Below are 24,545 nucleotides of genomic sequence, written 5' to 3' on the forward strand. Positions count from 1 at the left end.
TGAGTTTAGATTTAAAGGCGTCAATAGAGCCAGATTGTCTAATACAAGTACACCTACCCGGGGAGGGACTTGTGCAGCCATCTTTGCCTTTTTTGTCATCTCCTACAGACAGAAAACCCCATATTATCAGAAACACAAAATAGTGAATGCCAAGTTTCTATGTATCAGTGGCTTCAATGTGGAAATTTTTTCAACCAAATTTAGGTTTACCAACACTTCCTCTCCCTAGCTCTGCTGTTGTTAGTTATCATACTTAAAAATGAAATGTTTATGTTGTTATCATATCATCATCATGAAATGCTATTGTCATGGCTATGGGCCATGACTGGGTGGATTAGAGAAATTCCAACTGCCAAATTGCCAATCACCTGACCCCTTATCTTCAGAGGAGATCAGCTCAGAGCTCTGTTTTAGATCAGAGAAAAAGTTATTTTTCTCAATTAAGACACAAACATTATTGTAAGCACAGAAACTACTTAAAGGGGAACTGCAGTTTTTTTACAACCTGGACCGGACTGGACTGGAGTGTTCGGGGCACTGAAGCGCAGCCTCTATGAGCATTATCTGCCACAAAACTAGTTCATTTCACCAATATTTTGTTACTAGTGCTATTCCCCTCTGTCTGTTATCAACATCCGCGGTCTGTAGGTTGACCCACTACCTCCGACCTGGAAGATGTCATCTCTGAGCTGCGCGCGCACCCCCGACAGCCGGCTTGTTTACCTGTAGCTGCTACTGCTAGTTTGACCCCGTGTAAGTTTAAGTTTGAATGTATGTAAAACAATGGCAGTCAGAGCCCATCATTTTTCATCAATATCGCTGAGGTTCTTCTGCAACACAGGAATATATCTGTTATAGGGACTTCCTAACTCTGTTGTAGGCTACAATAACTAAGTAGTAACTGGTAGACAGAATAGAAACAAAAGTGCTACATAAATATATACATATACATACATCGGCCAAATATTACTGAAGCAATAATTCTGATTTCATAGAATTTCACTGTATTGTGTGTGGTGTCACAATTTTCAGAGGAGAATCTCAAATGTGTCAAAATTTCCCTTTAGATTTAGAACAGGGGTGTCAAACGTGTTTACGTGTTAACGTCATGAAGGTGTTAATTTCACATTTTCGTGACTCAGATTTGAAGGGCTAATTTGCCGCAGCTGGCTTGGACATATTTTATCAGTATCTCTTGCCAGGTCACCCCAACTTGACAGCCCTTGCTGCAAAAGTGTTGAGCATGTTTGGAACCACATGTCTTTGTGAGCAAGTTTTCTCTGTAATGAGCATCAATAAAACAAAGCTGCGCTCAAGGCTCACGCACAAGCACTTGAATAACATCCTGAAATTGGCTGCCAGTCAGGATGTGACACCTGATATCGATGCACTTGTGAAAGCTAAAAGATGCCAGGTTTCAGGAGTAAAATAAACAATGGGTAACCCCGCTTAAAATGCTGCATGAGACACTGCAACCTGATATAGTTTTGTGAAAATTATTGTCTTCTGTGGAAATTTAAATTAAGTGAACAGTGTGTGATTTACTGTCAGTCACTTCAGTTCATCAGTTTGGTTTGTTGAAATTGAGCTTTTATTTTTCTATTAATAAATAGTGTAGCCTACAAGGCAGGGAGTAACTCAACCCTCTTGAATAGTTTCTACCTCAGTTTGTATGGTTTGTTGAGTTAGCACAGGATTAATATGTGGAAATGACAAAGAATTAGAAGTATGTTTTTGGATTAAATGCATACGTTTCATTAAGAGCCAGTTAACACAGATTTGGCAATAATTGCATGGAAATGATTTAAAACATGCCTTTAAGAAATGTGATGACGCTTCCCCTTTAAGACACTCGTTGCCCGTGTTTACGCTTAGCGCTCAGCTCAGCTGAGCAGAGCCGAGAGCGAGGGGGGAGGGGAGAGAAGCAGAGAAATTAACAGTGAAATAGTTACAGAGACAGTTGGTTTAACGCCTGGAAAATAATACCCATGTACTTGGTGTTTCATGAGGACCATGTTTGAATAAGCCACAGCGGTTTTGGTGAGTTTCAGCTCGTTTTATTGATGCTTCGTTGTACTGTTTGCTCTTGAATGAGTGACTGGTCGCTAGCAAAGAGGTAATCGCCTTAGCTAAACCAGAGAGAGACACTCTTCCTCGGCGCGGGAGACAACACATACGCACGCGGGACACAAGATCGCGAGCCAAACCCACAGACTTGGTCCCTAAAAGACATCTTCATCTTCACCTTCATATTCATCGCTTCAATGAGGATTTGCCAGATGGTAAACTCGCTGCCAGAGAGGTAGGAGTGTTGGAGATATTTCACTGAACTTTAACTTTATTGAACTTGAACTGAAGTGTTACATGTTTACATTCTGTTTCATAATTGTCAATATTGTGATTTAAGGTGTCATATTGTTTTACTTTATTTGGATTTAGATGCTTTTAAATAGTGAAAAGGTTTTTCTACTTATGGAATTAATAGAAAAATAACGAAACCAAAATAGGTGCTACCTATTACCATAAATTGAGATAGTTGGTCACAGACCGGTCTAACATAATTTAAATCATCCTACCTGGATGAATTATTAAGGAAGAATATTTCTTATTCAGGAAAAGAAACCTGAAAAAGGGAAAGTGAATACCAACCCATACCTGCAGGATATGATAGACACTGTCTGAACACTGTTGTGTTTATTGTTCTTGTTTACTTGAAGTAAAGTACAGGCTTTAATTTTAAAGAACCTGGTCTCTGGTTTAATTTTAATCTGTCGCCCCACTCCATCAGAACCTAGAACTGGTCCAGTGGCTTTCACCGATTCTTGGGAATTTGAATAAAACGGGTTTTAATTTGGAAAATAAAAAGTTAGTTAAATAACAAAATCTGAAGGTATATCATTATAGACCAAGGTCTTGGCTGTTGAGCAATGTATCGGTGCAACCTCCTCATTTTGTATTTTCTTCATAAAATAGGCGTTCTTCCAGTTATTACTTTGTTTTTGTCCACACCGCAGACATGATAAAAAGCAAATACATTTTAATTTATTTTGTCTAATATGTATTTAGAGTTTTTAAATCATTATCTGGCATTGTTAGTAAACATATGCTGTTAAATGTCGAATATTCACTTTTGTTCATTTTTTATACTGTTTCACGTGTACTCCTTTTAAAAGATCTAACATCATACAACGTTTACTTACATACCATCAAATATCAAATCATCATAGTAAAAAATAAAGTAATTACGAGTAGGAATAATGTAAAATGCATCACTGACATCATCTTCAACTGTCATGTAGTGTCCCCTACTCATAAAATAATACATTATATTCTTCTGTAAACTGTATATTGGAAGTGAAGAACAGATAACAAATAACAATTGTGAGCGATGTGGCAAACATTCAATAAGAAACATGTTCAATTAGCAATAGGCTATCATTAATAAAAGTACCCCTTAATAATCATCATAAGTAAAAAAAAAAAACATTACCAGTAGCAATAAGATAGAATTCATCACTGACCTCATATTTAACTGTCATGTAGTGCCCCCCACTCATAAAATAATATAGATCATATTCTTCTGTAAACTAGACGTGAAGAACAGATAAATGAATAACTACGTCTTACAGTCTCTTTTCCATAAACTGAAATGTTTCAAATTAAAGAAAGCATTCTGTGTAAATGCCACAAAACACATCTGGCACAAAAATAATAATAATAATGATAATTTGTGAACTCCTGTGAGTATTCCCTGACTGTTTTACATCACTCCACCACTCATTTAGCTTTATTGGGAAGTATATGGTGTATATGTTTCTCCTCTATGAAATCCATGACTTCAGCAGACAGGTTGTATATCTCCCAGGTTGTTCTCTTGAAACTTAGAGTTGGAGGGACACTGCAGAGGAGAGAAAAGTTCTTCTTGTTCTTGTATTGCTTGCTGGGGCCATCTGACCAAAAGTGAATAGTATCAACTTTTGGAAACTTTAAATGAATATCTGTCAGGACTGGTTCCAAGTGAGTCCAAATGGCAGACGCATCTTGTCGCTTGAATTCTGATACTGTGCAAAAGCCTGTCTTCTGTTCTTTTGTATAGTACATGCCGGTGTGCAGGTTGAGCTGTGGGAGATTCTGACCAAAATGGCATGACTGCACCTCAGAAGTATACTTGCATTTCCACGCCTCAGAAAAGTCAACACGCACACTTGCTGTGCTATCATTGCACTTCTCGATCATGCTGCTGTACTCTCTGGTCTGGTTCTGAAATGAGCACACGTGTGTTGTTGTTTCTGTCTTCAGTTTGTCTTCATATCGTAGGAGAAGCTCTCCCAACAAGTCTTGTGTTGATCCTGAACTCGTTCCCATTGCTGGCATTCAACATTGGTCTGGTCTTGCTGTGGTGTGGGAAGTGTATGTTTGTGGAGACACCAGGTGCAGGAGCGCAGAAGACATGCCTCGCTTGTCTGTGAACAGCAGACAAGTTCAAAACTATCCTCCAGTTTGATAGGCTCGACGACACCATTTCTCTTCAGACTTCAAGCATCAGCTTAGCATTCTCACGGTACTTGGCGTGTCTTACGATCCGACGGTCTAGGTGCTGTGACATAGAATGGACGTAAGGCACAGAAGGATGAATAACTGAGCTTCACTCTTGGTTCCTTCTTGGTGAACTTCTTGTGGAGGTTCAATACTGTATTAGTCAGAATCATTCTCTGATGCTTTATTTTCTTGCGCGTGATTGTGTCCTGTATGTCAGTTGTCATTCGTGCTGCATTATGGTAGAAATCCTGAACCTTCTGAGTAGCGCTATATTGTTTGAACATCGCCATCGCGATGTGCGCGTGCGAGATAGTCACATCGCATGACATGCGATATTAAAAGTCCCCCCTTCAAAGTTCACTTGTGCTAAAACATTTCAACTTTGGAGCAACGTTTCACCCCTTTCCCAGTAAGCCAGCATGGTGTATTTGGTGTCAACGGATTCATTAAAATCTCTAGCTTAAAAGCTAAGTCCACTTCAGTGTCAAAAGTGTCACTGTTGCAATTTTTTTTCTCTTCTGTGCATCATCTTATTCTACCTATGATGCACTGCACAACAGGCTGGCTAAAGAGACTTCCATCCCTAATGCTCTATTTTGATTAGATGAACAGATGATATGCAGCCCATTGATTGGATGCTAGACTCCAGTTTCTTTCACAGATGTTAATTAACACTGTAGAACCAAAGTTCAGGTAAACAAAATAAAAGACAACATCAGCTATTGCAATCATTACAGAAATAGCATTGCTTAACACTGTAGCTAATACTGATAAAGAATACATAGGGTAAATTCTGACCACTTCAGCCTGCTTCTCAACCAACGGCAGGGTCATCCCCCAGAGGCAATCTTCACAGTCCAAACATATGTTTCTTCAACATAAACTTCTCATAAAACCACACGCACACAGCTGTAGCAAACACCAAGAAGCAAGGAGTGATAAAAAAGAAAACCGAACTAACAAGGTAACACCACCGCTACAGGTGCTCTTCAGTCTCTGCGTGAAGCTTACGGAGCTAACAGATACCACTTCCGGTTTGTCTCATTAAAAAATAAAAGCACGTATTTCAAAAGAAATTCAAAAAACAGCTGCAATTATAGATGAACCCCCCCTCTATTTAAGAGTATGACATTCGATCATTGACCTAAGCTTGGATTAATAGAAGGGTATTATATGAATACAATGGTGTCATGGTGAATCAACCAAATTCTTTCCAAATAAGGCTATTCAAGTCATCTGGTGAAAATTCTTCTATTTTTTAATATCACAATATATATCTCAAAAAATAAATAAATCGCAATGTCAGTTTTTTCCAATATCATGCAGTCTTACTTCTGAGTAATTGCTTGAATGTATGTAGGTTTTTTGTCAGTAGGCCTCCTCTTCCGCAGTGTGTTACACGTTACGCCAAATTGCCTTGTCTGGTGAAGTAGCCAATATTTTTTCAGAACCTTGCCTGACAGCGTCAAGTTCTTGTTTTTGTGGGCAGACTTTATGAATGAGTGCATTGTGGAACAGCTGAATTTTCTTGATGGAGGGGTTTTTGAGTTGGCTTCCCCGCAGCAGCTGCTCTGTTTTTTTTCAGGGTGATTCTTGTATTTTTTTATTCCAAGTTTGTTCTTGTACCCAATGGTTTTTCATTCTGTTCCTATCCCTTGTTACCTCTTGAAGTTTATTTTTCATAGCTTTCATCTCTCTAGAGTATCTGTACAAACAAGTTTAAGGGAAAATGGTAAACTTATAGGAGCTTGAGTGATCTTGAAGCATGCAGTAGAGCTGAAGGTTTGAAAATGGGGTCCTCAGGAATGTAGTTGACCTTGTAGTTGCCTGATTTTATTGCTTTTTATAAATATCTGATGTTGGTGACGAATACGCGGCAGGCCGCAGCACTGTGCAATTACACCATGGCAAAAAGATATCACACGTAGATTTTTCTTTATGGCTGGGTCATCATTACAGGTCTGCAGTTTTCTGAAGGCATCAGAAGTAATGCACCAGTTAACAAAATCATACACTTCTGCTGGTACATATTTACTGCACTGGAGAAGGGAAAGCGTGTCACCACCTGGGTAGAACTGAGGCTCATGCCTAACCTCTTCCATACTTCTCCTTAGGATACCTGCAGCCTTGTGTAGGATTTGATTGTCAGTGAGAGTCTCTGTTCTCAGTTGAGGCATTGGCTCCTTGTCCTCTGTTAGTTTTTCTCTTAGTATGGAAGCTCCTCTCATTGCGTGAGCAACAGCGACGGCACTAGAACAGATAAGATCTGATTTTCCAGGACGTTCAATGAAAATCAGTTCATCTCCGTAATGCTGGATCAATTTCTCTTTGAGTTTCCATGATTTATACATGCTTGGTCCTGCAGCTGCACTCAGTTTTGAAACATAGCTCTCGGTGACAGCATTCAGTGTTGTGACAGTCATATTCTCAGAAAAAACTTTGCTAGTTATTTCTTCAATTAGTTTAGTGAAAGCTTCTTCATATTCACTTAACTTTTTTTCAGACAGATATTTATGTCTGGCTGCTGAAATGTTTCTCTCTGAAATATAGTGTCCAAGGCAGCTTCTGTGATACTTGGCATCATAAGCAAAAAAATCTTGATTACAGTTGTTAGGACTGGAATAATTGGCCCTGCACGATCTGTGATATGAAACCTTAACCTTGAAGGACAGATAATAGATAAAAGATAATATTATTTAAATATATGAGTTAAGTTACACATTTGTATTACCTGGTATTTGCCATTAGGTTGGTGGTTTCTTTTGTTTGCAGCACAATCCATGTTTCTACTCAGGAGAGCTGTATGTTGTGATTTAAAATAACAGTCAAGTTCAACCCACAGCCCCTCTCCTCTGAGGGAGGGAGAGGGGGCGCCCCTCCCCCGCCCCCACACTTAAAGGCAAAATAAAACCACGTCATTTATTAATGGAAATCTGTTTTGATAAGATTCTCAAATTCAACATTCAGAACAATCTCTTCTACACATTCAAACAGAAAGTGTATTAATATATTGATGTAGTTGGGAATTACAAGCCTCTGAATCCAGAGAAGCGCTGCACAAAATGGATTCCTATGTGAAGTTGCTTATCATAACTTGCCACTCATAATACTCAGGTTTAGGATGTTGAAAGTACTGCAATATACACATCTCAACCTTCTAGTAGAGATGCGCTTGGCATTTGCGAGCATTAAAATTGTCGAGGGAGACGCATGGAAAACAACCAAACATTGCTTAGTGCAATTGAGTACGGTTCTCTATTTTGCTCATAACCACATTGCCCTTCAGAGGTAATTGTGGGTTCCATAGCCCCAACAAACACTCAAGAATTAATACATTTCTTTCAGGCAGGGCTAGACAATCTTAACTGAGAAGGAATTTCACTTGAAAACCTTTTAATTTTAAATACAAAAAAGTAAAATGTTATTTCACTATGAAAATTAATTTTCATGATTTATGCCTATTGTATCACTTCCTGCAAGTCTAATACTCTACACTCAATTTTACTGCGTTTCCTGCCGTCACTCATTTTCTCACCTTTCCAGCGTGTTGTCTCTGTAGGGGCTGTTCTCTCTCTCACGCGTGTGTCTTCCTCCCTCCTGTTTCTCTCTCTCTCTCTGTGTGCTGTGTCTGTAACCCCTGCCCCTCCCCCACTGCTCAGTGCGGACACATAGATGTCACCACACATCACCTAGTTGACCACGCACGTGTGGCTTGAACAGGACACCTTACAAAGTTGAAAAAAACAATTCATATTTACCTTAATCCTCGTGTTGTCCTGGGGTTCTTGATGTGTGGATTATTTTTATCTGCCTGGAGAGCACTTCCACATATGAAGCGCACCTTTTCATCCAGTGTCTGTGAGTGTGGCTGGATTGCTGACTGCGCTGGCTCTGTTGACTCCATTATTAGAGTAAACTCTGGTAAATATGGAAAAATACAGTAAATCTGTGTTACCAATTCTTGGCCCAAGTCTGTATCTCTTTCCATCAAAAACACATACGCACACACGCAGTTATGCACACATACACACATTAGATTGCCTTTGCTATCTTATGCTTGTAGCTTATGCTAGTGTCTGTTTGCCTTGATCAGAACACCTGTTGCCAGTGATTAAAACTTACAAGTTGTCTTGCAAATAAAAGATAATATTATTTAAATATATGAGTTAAGTTACACATTTGTATTACCTGGTATTTGCCATTAGGTTGGTGGTTTCTTTTGTTTGCAGCACAATCCATGTTTCTACTCAGGAGAGCTGTATGTTGTGATTTAAAATAACTGTCAAGTTCAACCCACAGCCCCTCTCCTCTGAGGGAGGGAGAGGGGGCGCCCCTCCCCCGCCCCCACACTTAATGGCAAAATAAAACCACGTCATTTATTAATGGAAATCTGTTTTGATAAGATTCTCAAATTCAATATTCAGAACAATCTCTTCTACACATTCAAACAGAAAGTGTATTAATAAATTGATTTAGTTGGGAATTACAAGCCTCTGAATCCAGAGAAGCGCTGCACAAAATGGATTCCTATGTGAAGTTGCTTATCATAACTTGCCACTCATAATACTCAGGAATAGGATGTTGGAAGTACTGCAATATACACATCTCAACCTTCTAGTAGAGATGCGCTTGGCATTTGCAAGCATTAAAATTGTCGAGGGAGACGCATGGAAAACAACCAAACATTGCTTAGTGCAATTGAGTACGGTTCTCTATTTTGCTCATAACCACATTGCCCTTCAGAGGTAATTGTGGGTTCCATAGCCCCAACAAACACTCAAGAATTAATACATTTCGTTCAGGCAGGGCTAGACAATCTTAACTGAAAAGGAATTTTACTTGAAAACCTTTTAATTTTAAATACAAAAAAGTAAAATGTTATTTCACTATGAAAATTAATTTTCATGATTTCCGCCTATTGTATCACTTCCTGCAAGTCTAATACTCTACACTCAATTTTACTGCGTTTCCTGCCGTCACTCATTTTCTCACCTTTCCAGCGTGTTGTCTCTGTAGGGGCTGTTCTCTCTCTCATGCGCGTGTCTTCCTTGTTTTCAGTCCTTGCAAGGTGGGGTTCTTGATGTGTGGATTATTTTTATCTGCCTGGAGAGCACTTCCACATATTAAGCACACCTTTTCATCCAGTGTCTGTGAGTGTGGCTGGATTGCTGACTGCGCTGGCTCTGTTGTCTCCATTATTAGAGTAAATTCTGGTAAATATGGAAAAATACAGTAAATCTGTGTTACCAATTCTTGGCCCAAGTCTGCCTCTTTCTCCATCAAAAACACATACGCACACACACAGTTATGCACACATACACCCATTAGATTGCCTTTGCTATCTTATGCTTCTAGCTTATGCTAGTCTCGATTGATCAGAACACCTGCCGCCAGTGATTAAAACTTACAAGTTGTCTTGCAAATAAAAGATAATATTATTTGAATATATGAGTTAAGTTACACATTTGTATTACCTGGTATTTGCCATTAGGTTGGTGGTTTCTTTTGTTTGCAGCACAATCCATGTTTCTACTCAGGAGAGCTGTATGTTGTGATTTAAAATAACAGTCAAGTTCAACCCACAGCCCCTCTCCTCTGAGGGAGGGAGAGGGGGCGCCCCTCCCCCGCCCCCACACTTAATGGCAAAATAAAACCACGTCATTTATTAATGGAAATCTATTTTGATAAGATTCTCAAATTCAATATTCAGAACAATCTCTTCTACACATTCAAACAGAAAGTGTATTAATAAATTGATTTAGTTGGGAATTACAAGCCTCTGAATCCAGAGAAGCGTTGCACAAAATGGATTCCTATGTGAAGTTGCTTATCATAACTTGCCACTCATAATACTCAGGTTTAAGATGTTGAAAGTACTGCAATATACACATCTCAACCTTCTAGTAGAGATGCGCTTGGCATTTGCGAGCATCAAAATTGTCGAGGGAGACGCATGGAAAAACAACCAAACATTTCTTAGTGCAATTGAGTACGGTTCTCTATTTTGCTCATAACCACATTGCCCTTCAGAGGTAATTGTGGGTTCCATAGCCCCAACAAACACTCAAGAATTAATACATTTCTTTCAGGCAGGGCTAGACAATCTTAACTGAGAAGGAATTTTACTTGAAAACCTTTTAATTTTAAATACAAAAAAGTAAAATGTTGTTTCACTATGAAAATTAATTTTCATGATTTATGCCTATTGTATCACTTCCTGCAAGTCTAATACTCTACACTCAATTTTACTGCGTTTCCTGCCGTCACTCATTTTCTCACCTTTCCAGCGTGTTGTCTCTGTAGGGGCTGTTCTCTCTCTCACGCGTGTGTCTTCCTCCCTCCTGTTTCTCTCTCTCTCTCTGTGTGCTGTGTCTGTAACCCCTGCCCCTCCCCCACTGCTCAGTGCGGACACATAGATGTCACCACACATCACCTAGTTGACCACGCACGTGCGGCTTGAACAGGACACCTTACAAAGTTGAAAAAAACAATTCATATTTACCTTAATCCTCGTGTTGTCCTGTGGTTCTGACCCCAAGTTAAATCTTTTCCTGTCAAAATTGTTTTTTATTCATCAAATGGTCTGAAAATAATGAGGGTTGTCCGATACTATGCTCTTTGTGATTGAAATAAATTTGAGATCATTTGATTGAATTATGTCCAATCAAATTGCTTAATAATTAATAATGAATTATTAACCCTTAATAATTGTCCTCTGGGGTCAAAAAAGACCCTGCAGCACAAAGTGGTGCAATGGAGCAAATTGTCACACCATACTGCTTTCCAAAACATCTTTGATCTTGGATGTTTGATGTGTGGGGTCAAGCAATGGTTATGACAACAACAAAAAAGGTCTTTTCTCACAGGCGTTGGGGCATTTCACATTTTAGTCTGAGAGACAGGCAGCAGCACAATTAGGAGGCAGAGGCGGGTCAGTGACAAATAAGGGTTTGCATTATGAGCAATTCAAAAAAAAAATTAAATTTTTTTAAAAAGCTTGCATCAGGTTTGCTAAAATGTATATTTTGTATTTTTGTTGGTTTCATGTCTGCAAGTGTACTTATGAAAACAGTTACTTAATTTTAAAATATCACATGAAAATAGATTTTATTAGGATTATTTTAAATGAAAATTGTATGCGTTTTAGTAATATAGAGCCGGACAAATGCTGAAAACACTGTTTTGTAAATAATATTTGACAAATTATGTATAAACTGTAAAAACACGTTAATACATTGCAGTAGAGGATTACATCTTATTCCTCATGAATGTTCCTGTATATTATACAATTTTTATGAAAAATACTGGTGACACCAATTGACACAAACCAGTTACACCACCTGACTATGTTGCTTCTACAAAGGCCATTGTCTGTTGAAGAAACTGGCACTAAAAATCAAGCATGACAGTGAACAAGGTCAATTGAACTTTTATAAATTATTTTCAATGAAGAAAAAACATCAACAAGATTAATTAATTTTTACAAATTAAACATCCAAAAATCATGTGAAGTTGTTATTTTATGAATTAATTTAAAAAACAAACATCAAAAAATCATGTGAACTTGTGTTATTTTATGAATTAATTTGAAAAACAAACTTCCAAAAATCATGTGAACTCGTGTTTTGACTGCGATGAATTAGTGTAAAAACATGTCAAAAGTTGTGTGTGTGAGGTGGTGGTGGAAGGGATAGAGAGAGACGGAGAATCGTGTGTTTAGGGCTGTGTGTGTGCTTGGAAATGTTTCCAGTCCTGTGTCATGAGTTTTGAGTTACATGAGTTCAAAGGTTCTGGCGCATAATAAAAAAGGGATGTCAGGTAGATGAGGCCAGGTGAAGACATTCTTCCCACCCAGTTGTTGCATGAAGCTCACTTTTACTTCTTCATCCACCACCTGGATGACCTGTCCCACGAAAGGCTTACTTTCATATCTGACCAGAATGAACTTGCCTTTCAGATCCTGCTGACAGTTGGTAGATGTTGAGGGGAGGTCTTCTGATTGCAGGTTGCGGAGATCTACTGCAGTTGGATCATAGCACTTGCAGATATCAGGTCTGAAACATGAAATTTCCCTCCACTGAATCGCAGCTCGCTCTTCAGAGGTCACTTGTCGAATTTTCAGCGTACCTTTTACGGCCGGGACATTTGTTGGGACCGATTCGTCGTACTTGGAAACGGCTTCCTCGGATATCCAAAAGTACTCGATGCCTGAGGGCTGATCCTTCAGGAAGTTGTAAAGTTCCTCAGCTGTCTGCAAGTCAGTGCCTCTTTGGACTGCTGTGTCTGCAGTACGCTTGACAGCCCCTCCCACTACATCAGGAGCTCCTTTCCCATGCGATTTCTCACTGTAATTTCAAGTTACGCTTTGAAACCCACTCAGAAAAGGCATTGTGTTTTCTCATTTTTTTATTGTGTCTGTATTGGGTCACTGGTCCATCACTTATGATATGTAGAGTGGCGGGTGTGTTACATTTGCCTATGGCATCCTTCAATACAGGCTCCATGTGAGCTCATACAGCACATTCATCATGGCGGGGAGAGGCAGAGAGAGCGGCATAGGAAAAGGATGATAAGGCTGTATACACCACAGTTGCGTGGATTGTAACCTGCTAGCGGCTGCCCCCGAAGCGGAACGCCTGAATTTCACTGCTTGAGCTTACAGCCGTATTTCTCAGAAGTCTACACGAATGCAGACTTCATCCTCACGTAGTGTTTCTTTCAGCTCTCTGAGTGTTTTGACTTGGTAGAGCCAGTCGAATTGGTGCTTAGCTAGAGAATCTAGCTTCTTGTTAAGCAAAGCCAGCAGATCATCACACTTTCCACTTTGTGTGACTTTTGCAAAGTTAGCAAAGGTTTTGCCTTCTTCAGATGTGACTACTCTGGACCACTGCTGCCATGTTAGAACAGTCTCCTCCAGAGGTCCTTCAAACTCAATGTCATTATAGCAACACTTGCCCAAGCGCGATACATTTTGCCTCATAACATGCGACTATTCTCATCCCTACAGAGAAAGCTGGCCACTTCCTCTCTTTTCATTTGTGAGGCTCTTATGGTTTTTCATTTTGTTCTTTTCACTGACCATTTTCTTTTTTGTCTTTTGCCAATACAGTTTCCTCTATCTTTTTTTGTCTTTTGTTTTGCTGCCGGGAGTTCCCTTTTAACTTTGGGAAGTTCAGACCTCAGCTTTTCCCTCTCTTTCAGCACTGAGCTATAGTATTTGTTCTTTCTTTCCTTTCCTTTCCTTGCAGGGGTTTAGGATGCTTGCAGCCTCTCTGTAACTGGCTGCTCATAGCCACGATCGTCCAGATGATTATGCATATGCTCTGGATTGTCGAGATGCTGAATTTGCTCATCTGACGTGTCCATAGATTGTGGGGTTAAGTTGAGAACATCAGCAGTCTCGCTGGTACTTTCTCCACTTTTCCCTCAACTTCTCCTGCTTTGTTTTGTAAAGTTCAGCTACTGGAGTATTCTTTCACAGTATTTCAAGTGTGTGTGTGTGTGTGTGTGTGTGTGTGTGTGTGTGTGTGTGTAAAAACCACCTTTCACGTCTTTTGGCAAGGTAATTGGCCCTTGCAGCAGGATCTGCACTGACTCGTGCTCTGTGACGAGCCACTTTGTCTTTGCTTGATAATGGCAGCTATAGGGGGAAAAGAGGCTCTATTATATTGCAATAATTATGAAACAATAGAAAGTTAATAAATGTAATTTTACAGATCTAAATTTTAATCTTCAACAAGTGAAAGAATGACAACAATACACAATTCAAGATATTCTTCATTTCAGGGGTGTTTTATTCATGGATTCCCAAAAAATGCCATGTTCAAAATTATCCATACCCTAGTCCAATGTCTTTCTTTAATAGTCAATCGCATAGCCTTTGTTTTTTATGACTGCTTCGAGACGATTCTTGTATGTGTCCACAAGCTTCCTGCATGTCTCCTGTGAGATGTTTGCCCACTCTTCCTTTGCGAAAGCCTCAAGATGGGTCAGGTTGGTCGGTTTCCTAGCCTTCACTCTGGTCTTCAAGCGATGCCACAAGTTTTCGATGGGATTCAGGTCAGGACTCTGACTTGGCCATTCTAGGACGTTGACTTCATTGTCCTTGAACCATTTCTTCACTACCTTGGCAGTATGTTTAGGATCATTGTCTTGCTGGTATGTCCAGTTGTGGCCAAGCTGGAGTTTCTCAGCAGATTCCTTCACATTTTCATCAAGGATCCTGATGTAATCCTCCTTTCTCATGATTCCTTGGACCTTGACAAGGTTCCCAGTGCCACTGGAAGAGAAGCATCCCATAACATTATGCTTCCACCACCGTACTTGACTGTGGGCACAGTGTTCTTCGGTTTGAATGCCTCTCCTTTCTTCCTCCAGACATATTCAGCATCCATATGGCCAAATAACTCCAACTTGGTCTCATCAGACCACAGGATAGTTGACCAAAAGCTGGGATCTTGCTTCAAATGACCTCTTGCAAAGGACAGGCGAGCCTCCAGATGTTTCTTCCTGAGCAGCAGTGTCTTCCGAGGCCTACGTCCATGGAGACCTCCTCTGTGCAAGACTCGCTCAATGGTGGGGGCCGTAACACCTTTGTCTCTGCCTGGTCAAGCGTTTCAATTAGGGCCTTCGTTGTGGTCTGGGGGTTGTTGTTGACTTCTCGGCAGATTGTCCTGGCAAGTTTGGGGGACATCTTACGCTTCCTGCCACGCCCGCTGAGGTTTTTAACAGTATTGAAGCTCTTGTGCTTGTTGATTATGCTCTGGACGGTTGCCACAGGGACATCATACTGCTTTGAAATGGCCCTGTAACCCTTTCCTTCACTGTGGGCACGCACAAGACGTTGAGGTAGGTCCTCACTGAGCTCCTTCTTCTTGACCACGATGACCAGAAATGAAGAATGACCAGAACACTTTTCCTCTATTCATACTCTTCTGGGAAGATGCAATTTTTTTTAAAATCAGTGTTTAAAATTTGTTCAACAATGTTAATGGTATTTATTCCATTGTAACATCTTAAAATAACCACATTTTTGTTGAAGTATTGTCGGGGGTATGAATAATTTTGAACATGGCATTTTTTGGGAATCCATGAATAAAATACCCCTGAAATAAAGAATTTCTTGAATTGTGTGTTGATGTCATTATTTCACTTATTGGTCACATATAATTCATAAACAAACTTGAAAAAGTGCAGTCATTTTATCACAAAAATAAAAGATCACAATAATTAGCAAGGGTATGAATAATTTTGAGGAGGTCAAATGTCAAACGGTGTAACCAGTTACACCATTTGACATTTCAATTTAAATTCAAATTTAACAGGCATTATGATGGACACCTATGTAAGCACGTGGCCTCGGTGTGAAGATTTCAAACACATTTTTTAAAATAAATATTTATTTTTACAATTATTATGAATGATAAATGTTTTCCTGGGGTCATACCATTTGACATGTAACCCTAAGCACACCTGACCATACCCTAAAAATGTCAAATTATCAAGATTGCCAAGAGAGTTGCTAGTCTCGTCATGCAGCAGTTTGGCTTATCAGGGGTCCTTCTCTGTGATATAATTTCCTGTCACGTGGTCTTTTTGCACAAATTAACAAAATGGCTCCTTGAATGTTGGTTACACCACCTTGACACTTTAGGAAGTTGACTTGACAGACACAATTCTCCAAATTAATTATAATATTCAGAACAATGGCGTTCCATTGATTTTATTCATTATTAAACAACACAAATGTAAGATTATGCCAAAGTAGCTGATACAGTGTTTTATTGAGAATTTCACCTTTTTTGAACAAGTTTAACTATTTGGTACGATGTTTTTACGGTTACACCACATTGACATTTGCCCCTCCAGGCACGACCCAGGCTCAGGCCATCAACTGCGCAACGAACCAGGCCCCTCCATCCTCTCGTTGAGACCCCCCGGTGTTCGGGTGCCCAACTGCTGGATCCGGCGTCTCTCCATTTTTCTTCTCTGGGCTGTGCACCACCTGGAGTTACATTGTAAAACGGTGGCGGTCAGTGAAGACAAATTATGTTGTAGGAAATGTCTGACCAAAAGAGTGTGTGTTTTTCTTTTTAGAAATGTTTGTGAAGAAATGGTTCTTTTGTGTAATGCATTCACACACAGGTGCATGCACACACTTCTCACACTGTAGTTGTTTGTGTTGTTTTTATGGTTTTGATTGTTAATACAGTGTTGACACTGTTCCAGCTCCATTGTAATACATGCGCACACAGACGTTCACTCACTCACACACATTCCTTGCAGTTATTGTGTTTTGTATATAATTGCGTCTAATATGTTAAGACATTGTTCTTTTGTGTAATGTATCTGCACACACACACTGCTCACACAGTTGTTTTGTTTCTTACAGTGTTGAGAGATTGCAGCAGAGTTTTATAGGGCTGTATGCTCCATTTGTAATACTTTTGCACACAGGCGTGCGCACACACAAACTGTATTGTTTATTAAAAGAAGTGATCGTATTTCTCCCTGTGTTATGCTGGTATTTTTAGTTATTCTGACAGAATTTCTTTGCATTATTTCATAAATGTATGCCAGAATAGGTGCGAGGTTGGTCTTAAAAAGGTCTTAAAAAGTCCTAAGTTTGAGTCGAAATTTTCATATGTTTCCATTATTTTGGTTAAATATGGCTTTTTGTTTTTTGGTCCGTAGGTGGCCATCGTGACGTTTCGTCCGGAGTAGGAGTTCTTCAGGCAAGCCACCCCGGACAGGTAAGTAGATGTTGTTTCTTTGTTGTGTTGTGCCAAACTGATGTGTCTCAGTGTCATTCCCTTTTATACCCTCCTGTCTGTCTGAATTTAGTTTGCCAATCCTTATGTATAAGCCCCTCCCCTTTTAGAAATCCAATTATAATCATTTCTCCCAATACTTTGGTTCTTCTTTATCTAATATTAGGTTTAAGCTTAGAGTATAGGGATAGGGCTAGAATAGAATAGAAATAAGAATTAGGTTTTGTACTTTTCCACCAATTAGGGTTTGAGTTGAGAGAAGTTCGTTAGGGAAGTGTCACTAAGAAAAATCAAAGTTCCAGAAAATGTTTAGGAGCACGTTTCAGGCCATTCTGAGTCGATTGGGACACACATGCTGAGGTATAGAAGTTGTTGTCTGGACTCTTTAGTACATGGTAGTACATAGTATGGCCTCAGTGGTCCCAGGGATCCCATAGAATTCTATTGGATCCCTGGGACCACTGTGTATGTACTATGTACAAATAATCCAAAACAAAAACGGAAGCCCATGCTTGTAAAACGAGAAAAAAAAAAAACAGGATGCCACATGGGACTTACACTGCCTGGTAAACAAAAACCTGGGTTAGGGTTCATGAAACTTTCATTAAGCGATAAATTATGCCGTATACTGTTGGGGTAGCATCCCCCGGCACTTCAGATGCCCTTGACTTTGTCCTTTGGACTGTCCTTAACAGATGTCTCCAGCATCCTCATTCTGGTGATGGGGATATCTGCGGAGCACTTCAGGGTTAGGGTTTGGGTTGGGTAAAGTGTATGAGGGTTAGGGTTTGAGTTTCTATCCTAAACCTAACCATCTAAGGCCTATGTGCCTAACCCTAACCACTTGACATCCAAGTCTTGTCAATAGTCATGACATTTTATCAACCCTAGGTGGTCAAGTGTGACTGTAAGTGGTCAAGCGTAACCCTAGTGTGAGCCTAGGGTTGTGTGAGCGTAGGGTTATGTCAGCCTAGGGTTGTGTGAGCCTAGGGTTGTGTGACATAGGGTTGTGTGAGTGTAGGGTTGTGTTAGCATAGGGTTGTGTGAGCGTAGGGTTATGTGAGTGTAGGATTGTGTGAGTGTAGGGTTGTGTGAGTGTAGGGTTGTGTGAGTGTAGGGGTACGGGTTAGGGTTAGGTGCCAGGGGGTAGCATCCCCCCGTTTGTCTTGTTGCAGTGTTAACACATGAACTCAGGCCCATTGTCAGACATCTACAGCTCCATCAGAGCCTTGATGTCATCGATGCGAGACGTTTTCCTGTCAGAGTCTGTGGAGCGAAAAGCCTTAGGGTTAGATTAGGGGAAAAAAACGGCATCCACCAAGGTGGAACCGTAGGTGCACTCTCCTCTACCGTGGACTGACCCATCTCCTAGTCCCCTTGTGCTTTCCAAATTCCCCATGGTTGGGTTAGTTTAAATAGGCAAACAAAAAAAAATGTTTCGGTACTGTTTGTTCCTTCTTCATGCCCGGAGACACAGATAAGTATAGTCAGGTAAGTCTATTTTAGCTTCAGGTTAGGAGATGTTGTTCCTTTGCATGTCTAAGCCAAACTGATCTTTTTAACACTGTTCCACTATTTATACTCTACCCTATTTGCATATTATTTCAAATTGAGTTTGTCTATGTTATATTTAACTAGTTTTTAGATGTATTTTTAATCCAATGAATTGTTTTTAACTCCAATGAAATTGTTTTTAACCCTATTTCCTATATCCCCAATTAGTTCTATATATGAAATTATGAATTTAGGTTTTAAATTTAGTGTTTTTATGAAATATATATCTATTGCCCTTTCTTCCTTTCCCTTTCCCTTTCCAATACCCTCTTGTTTTAAATTCTGCTACCCATCCAATTGTCTATATATTCATGTTTGTTAATAAATGTATTTGTAATCCTTATTCCCTTATACATGTTTTTCTGTTTCTTCCATTTTCCATCCTTACCTAATCTACCTTCCTCTACAGTGCACACTCCACAAGTGAAATCATTCCCAGAAGCAGGGTCAGTAGGATTTACCCTTTGTAATTACTCCTAGTAATTATAATTCGGAAAAAATAATGCTATTATAAGCATTTGGAAGAGCGATTCCATAAAGGAAAGAGATTAGGGTTAGAGGAAAATAACTGCATAAAAAAGGGTTAGCTATAGCGAGGGTTATGGAAGGCTAGGGTTAGCTATAGCGAGGGTTATGAAAGGCTAGGGTTAGATCAAGCGAGGGTTATGGAAGGCTAGGGTTAGATCAAGCGAGGGTTATGGAAGGCTAGGGTTAGCTATAGCGAAGGTTATGGAAGGCTAGGGTTAGCTATAGTGAGGGTTATGAAAGGCTAGGGTTAGCTATAGCGAGGGTTATGGAAGGCTAGGGTTAGATCAAGCGAGGGTTATGGAAGGCTAGGGTTAGATCAAGCGAGGGTTATGGAAGGCTAGGGTTAGCTATAGCGAGGGTTATGGAAGGCTAGGGTTAGCTATAGTGAGGGTTATGAAAGGCTAGGGTTAGCTATAGCGAGGGTTATGGAAGGCTAGGGTTAGATCAAGCGAGGGTTATGAAAGGCTAGGGTTAGATCAAGCGAGGGTTATGGAAGGCTAGGGTTAGCTATAGCGAGGGTTATGGAAGGCTAGGGTTAGCTATAGCGAGGGTTATGAAAGGCGAGGGTTAGATCAAGCGACGGTTATGAAAGGCTAGGGTTAGCTATAGCGAGGGTTATGAAAGGCTAGGGTTAGATCAAGCGAGGGTTATTAAAGGCTAGGGTTTGCTATAGCGAGGGTTATGGAAGGCTAGGGTTAGCTATAGCGAGGGTTATGAAAGGCTAGGGTTAGATCAAGCGAGGGTTAGGGGAAGAACTGAGTGCTGGGTTAGGAAAAAGGTTTGGGCCCCTTCTCCCGCCTCCGCGGGAGGAGGAGCACGGTCCATCCACCCAGGACTCCTACCCCCACTATCCCATCTGCGTGGTCTACTGTCAGTACGGTCACGGGGACGACCACGTCTGCCCCCGTACCGTACAGTTGTCCAGCCATCAGCCTCAAAGGGCATGATGCTGGTCTTTTAATTTTTGTTTATGACTATTTCGCGGTGTATTTAATTAATTATAGTGTTTATATTTATTTATTTATTTATTTATAGGTCAGATATATATGAAATGAAATTATTTATAAACGTTATGGAAAGATGAAATAAAAGAAAGATGCCCCGACGTTTCGACCTTATTAGGTCTTCTTCAGGCGGAAAAGAAATATATAAGAATAGTAAAGAAGAAACAAAGAGTGAAAGAAAGGGTTAGGGTTAGGGGTTAGGGTTAGGAGAAGGGGACTGGGCCTAGGGCCAAGAGGCCTCAGGGATGCACTCTCCACCCCATGGAAGGTAAGTCCCCCATCCCTATCTTCTGTACTTAGGTTTTAAGTTCCATATATTTAGGTTTTTTAATTGTTTTTTAGGTTTAGGGTTAGGGTTAGGGGGTAATAGCCACGATCATCATCTTGAGGATCATCAAGTGGCGATAACTTGAGATAGGAAGGTCGTAGAGACTTGAAACAAAGTCCTACCCCCCCCATTATCAGGGGTGGGCTTTCCAACGGTACCACCCTTGACTCTCTACGAGCTTCCGTTTCCGAGATACGTCACTTCCGGTTCCGGTTTTCTGTATCTCGGGAACCGTACGTTGTAGAGACTCGGAACCAAGACAGGCGTGTTCAGCACCCTCCTAAACCATCCGACGGATCTTGGTTGCAAGTCTCTACGACCTTCGGTTCCCGAGTTATAAGCGTTTGAATTTTCCCATTCAAGTCAATGGGAGCGAGTGAAAAACGACCAAGTGTTTTGGAAAAACGTGTCTCCAGAACATGCATAGGAGCATGTTTCAGGCCATTTGGAGTTGATAGGTACCTATAATAAAAGTTGACTTTTTTGTGAAATTGATCAATAAAGACATTGTATTCTACTGTGTTGTAGTCTGTTGTAATGGTATGTATGAGCCCAAATGAGGCTAGGGTTGGCTAACCCTGAGTTTCTATCCTAAACCTAACCATCTAAGGCATATGTGCCTAACCCTAACCACTTGGCATCCAAGTCTTGTCAATAGTCATGACATTTTATCAACCCTAGGTGGTCAAGTGTGACTGTAAGTGGTCAAGTGTAACCCTAGTGTGAGCCTAGGGTTGTGTGAGCCTAGGGTTATGTCAGCGTAGGGTTGTGTTAGCCTAGGGTTGTGTGCCTAGGGTTGTGTGAGCCTAGGGTTGTGTGCCTAGGGTTGTGGCAGACTATGGATCCAAAGTTACAACTTACTTCAGACCTGGGTTAGGGGTAGGGGTAGGGTTAGGTGCCAGGGGTAGCATCCCCCGGCACCTTCATGAAATACTCATTCAGTGACAAATTATGCCGTATACCCCTATCCTCATTTTGATGATTTGACAGGGGTTAGGACGTGGGTCTGCTGACGATTTCCTTGATTAAGGCAGCCATGATCGGGGGTCAGGGTTAGGGGGTTGGGGTTAGGGGTAGGGTTAGGTGCCAGGGGTAGCATCCCCCGGCACCTTCATGAAATACTCATTCAGTGACAAATTATGCCGTATACCCCTATCCTCATTTTGATGATTTGACAGGGGTTAGGACGTGGGTCTGCTGACGATTTCCTTGATTAAGGCAGCCATGATCGGGGGTCAGGGTTAGGGGGTTGGGGGTTAGGGTTATGGGGTTATAGGGTTAGGAACAGTGCTATAAAAATATATATATTTTTTTTTATTTTTTTTTATTTTTATTTTTTTAAAACATAAGCATCTCTTTATTTGCATAAGCCATTCAAGAAACTGTGAAAGCCAAATATCATCCATCATTCGATCACCCAAAATAAAATGTGCTTATTGATTTCAAGAAAACAGACATTCATTTGCTTTATATTGTTGGAGTTTATTTTGGCAAAGCAGTGACTATCTCATTTAGTGTCAGTCACCAGAAAAGCCTGCACAAATAAGGGTTAGGGTTATGGTCAGGGTTGGGTTAGGGTTAGGGTTAGGGTAAAGGGTATGATAACCCGTTGAACAAATGTTCGATTCGCTAGCGTAAGTCGTAGAGACTTGGAACCAAGTCCTACCCCCCCAAATGTGCCTACGAGGATTCCAAATCTGTCCTCGACATGTCTCTAGGACATTCGTGGGCGGAGCTATGGCCGTTTGAAAATGGAAAATGTTCGATTCGCTAGCTTACGAGATAGAGCCACGGGACCTTGACATTCCCCCCCCAAATGTGCCTACGAGGATTCCAACGGTACCACCCACGTGTGTCTACGACGTTCGGGGGCGGAGCTATGACGTTTTCAAATCTCCCATAAGAAATGAATGGGAGCCAATGAAAAACGACTAAGTGTTTTGAAAAAAGCTGTTTCAGGCCATTTGGAGTCCAGGTACCTATAATAAAAGTTGACTTTTTTGTGAAATTGATCAATAAAGACATTGTATTCTACCGTGTTGTAGTCTCTTGTCATGGTATGTATGAGCCCAAATGAGGCTAGGGTTGGCTAACCCTGAGTTTCTATCCTAAACCTAACCATCTAGGGCCTATGTGCCTAACCCTAACCACTTGGCATCCAAGTCTTGTCAATAGTCATGACATTTTATCAACCCTAGGTGGTCAAGTGTAACTAAGTGGTCAAGTGTAACCCTAGTGTGAGCCTAGGGTTGTGTGAGCCTAGGGTTATGTCAGCCTAGGGTTGTGTGAGCCTAGGGTTGTGTGCCTAGGGTTGTGTGAGCCTAGGGTTGTGTGCCTAGGGTTGTGTGAGGCTAGGGTTATGTCAGCCTAGGGTTGGGTTAGGGTTAGGGTTAGGTCAATGATCAGATTTCCAACACCGATATCCCACTCATCCCCGCTGTCGTAAGTGTCCACCGGGTTAGGGTTAGAGTTAGATAAAGGTAAAGGTAGGGATAGGGGTAGGGTTAGGTGCCAGGGGTAGCATCCCCCGGCACCTTCATGAAATATTCATTTAACGACAAATTATGTCGTACACTCCTATCCTCATTTTGATGATGGGGACATCTGCGGACCACTAGGGTTAGGGGTAGGGTTAGGGTTGGGTAAAGAGGGTTAGGTTTGGGGTTAGGGTTAGGACGTGGCTTCTTAAAAAATTTTTCAGTGAGAGAAAATATTTATTAAAATATCTTATAAAACAACAGCAAATTCTATTTACACAGTAATACATGAAATATTCCCAGTGGACCTTTTAACATCATTCATTTGATGACCATTCAATATGAACAGTATCATTTGGTTTCACCAAGGGTTAGGGTTAGGGGTTATAGGGTCTCTGTACTGTCTGTTGTCCAGGGTTAGGTGAGGGGACTGATCCCGGGGAAGGGGCGGAGCCCGCGGCCAAGAAGCCTCTTCCCGGGCCTGGGGGAGGGGACGGAGCCCGCGGCCAAGAAGCCTCTCCCCCAGGGATTAATGCGCTCTCCGCCCTGCGGAGGGTAAGTCCCCCATTCCTATCTTCTATATTTAGGTTTTGTAGGTACCAATGTTTAGGATGTTTTAGAAGTTTGATAGGTTTTTCCATTTGTTTAGGTTTTTTGTAGTTTTTTTAGGTAGACTTAGGCTTAATTTTTCTTCTTCCCTCCCATAATTTAGGTTTAACATGTTGTTCGTCTGTATGTTGAAAATAGGCGGCTATTCGCGGCGACGTTTCGATCTGGAATGAGATCTTCTTCAGGCTTAGCCCCCCATACAGGTAAGTATTCAATTATAATGTTGTTGTTCCCTTGAATTCCCCAGCCAAAGTGATGTTCTGTTAGTGTGTGTCTTCCTTATATAGGCTTATATTTAGTTAAATTTAGGGTTAGTGTTATTTCACTTATATGCAAATGAGCTATTTTTCTAAAATTAGGGTTAGCCAATTTGTGGAGCCATAGATTAGGGTTAGGGCCATAGATTAGGGTTAGGGCCATAGATTAGGGTTAGGGCCAATTAGGGTTAGGGTTAGGGTTAGGGTTAGGGTAGGGGCGGGGAACTGATCCCGTCTCCGGTCGGATACCGGGGACTGGTCCCGTCTCCTATAGGGGACGGGGGCTAGGGTTAGGACGTGGGTTAGGGCCCCTTCTCCCGCCTCCGCGGGGGAAAGGAGGTGCGCGGTCCTTCCACCCAGGCCCCCTCCCACCGCTATCCCATCTTCGGTGACTCTCACCACTGTCCCAGCGGCGTGGTCGCTCACCACTGTCCCACTGGCGTGGTCTATAATCAGTACGGTCACGGGGACGACCACGT

The 24,545-nt window shown here is 41.0% G+C and overlaps 1 long non-coding RNA gene across 1 annotated transcript; it reads left to right on the plus strand.

Moving 5' to 3' along the window:
- The first annotated feature begins 1,915 nt into the window (after window positions 1-1,915).
- Window positions 1,916-17,528, plus strand: LOC311253745. The gene is made up of 3 exons (XR_014621858.1): window positions 1,916-2,040; window positions 16,408-16,570; window positions 17,233-17,528. It is a non-coding gene; the product is annotated as an uncharacterized lncRNA (long non-coding RNA).
- The last annotated feature ends 7,017 nt before the right edge of the window (window positions 17,529-24,545 follow it).

Source organism: Pagrus pagrus, assembly GCF_965226575.1.
Source record: "Pagrus pagrus genome assembly, contig: HAP1_SCAFFOLD_40, whole genome shotgun sequence".
Taxonomy (NCBI): Eukaryota; Metazoa; Chordata; class Actinopteri; order Spariformes; family Sparidae; genus Pagrus; species Pagrus pagrus.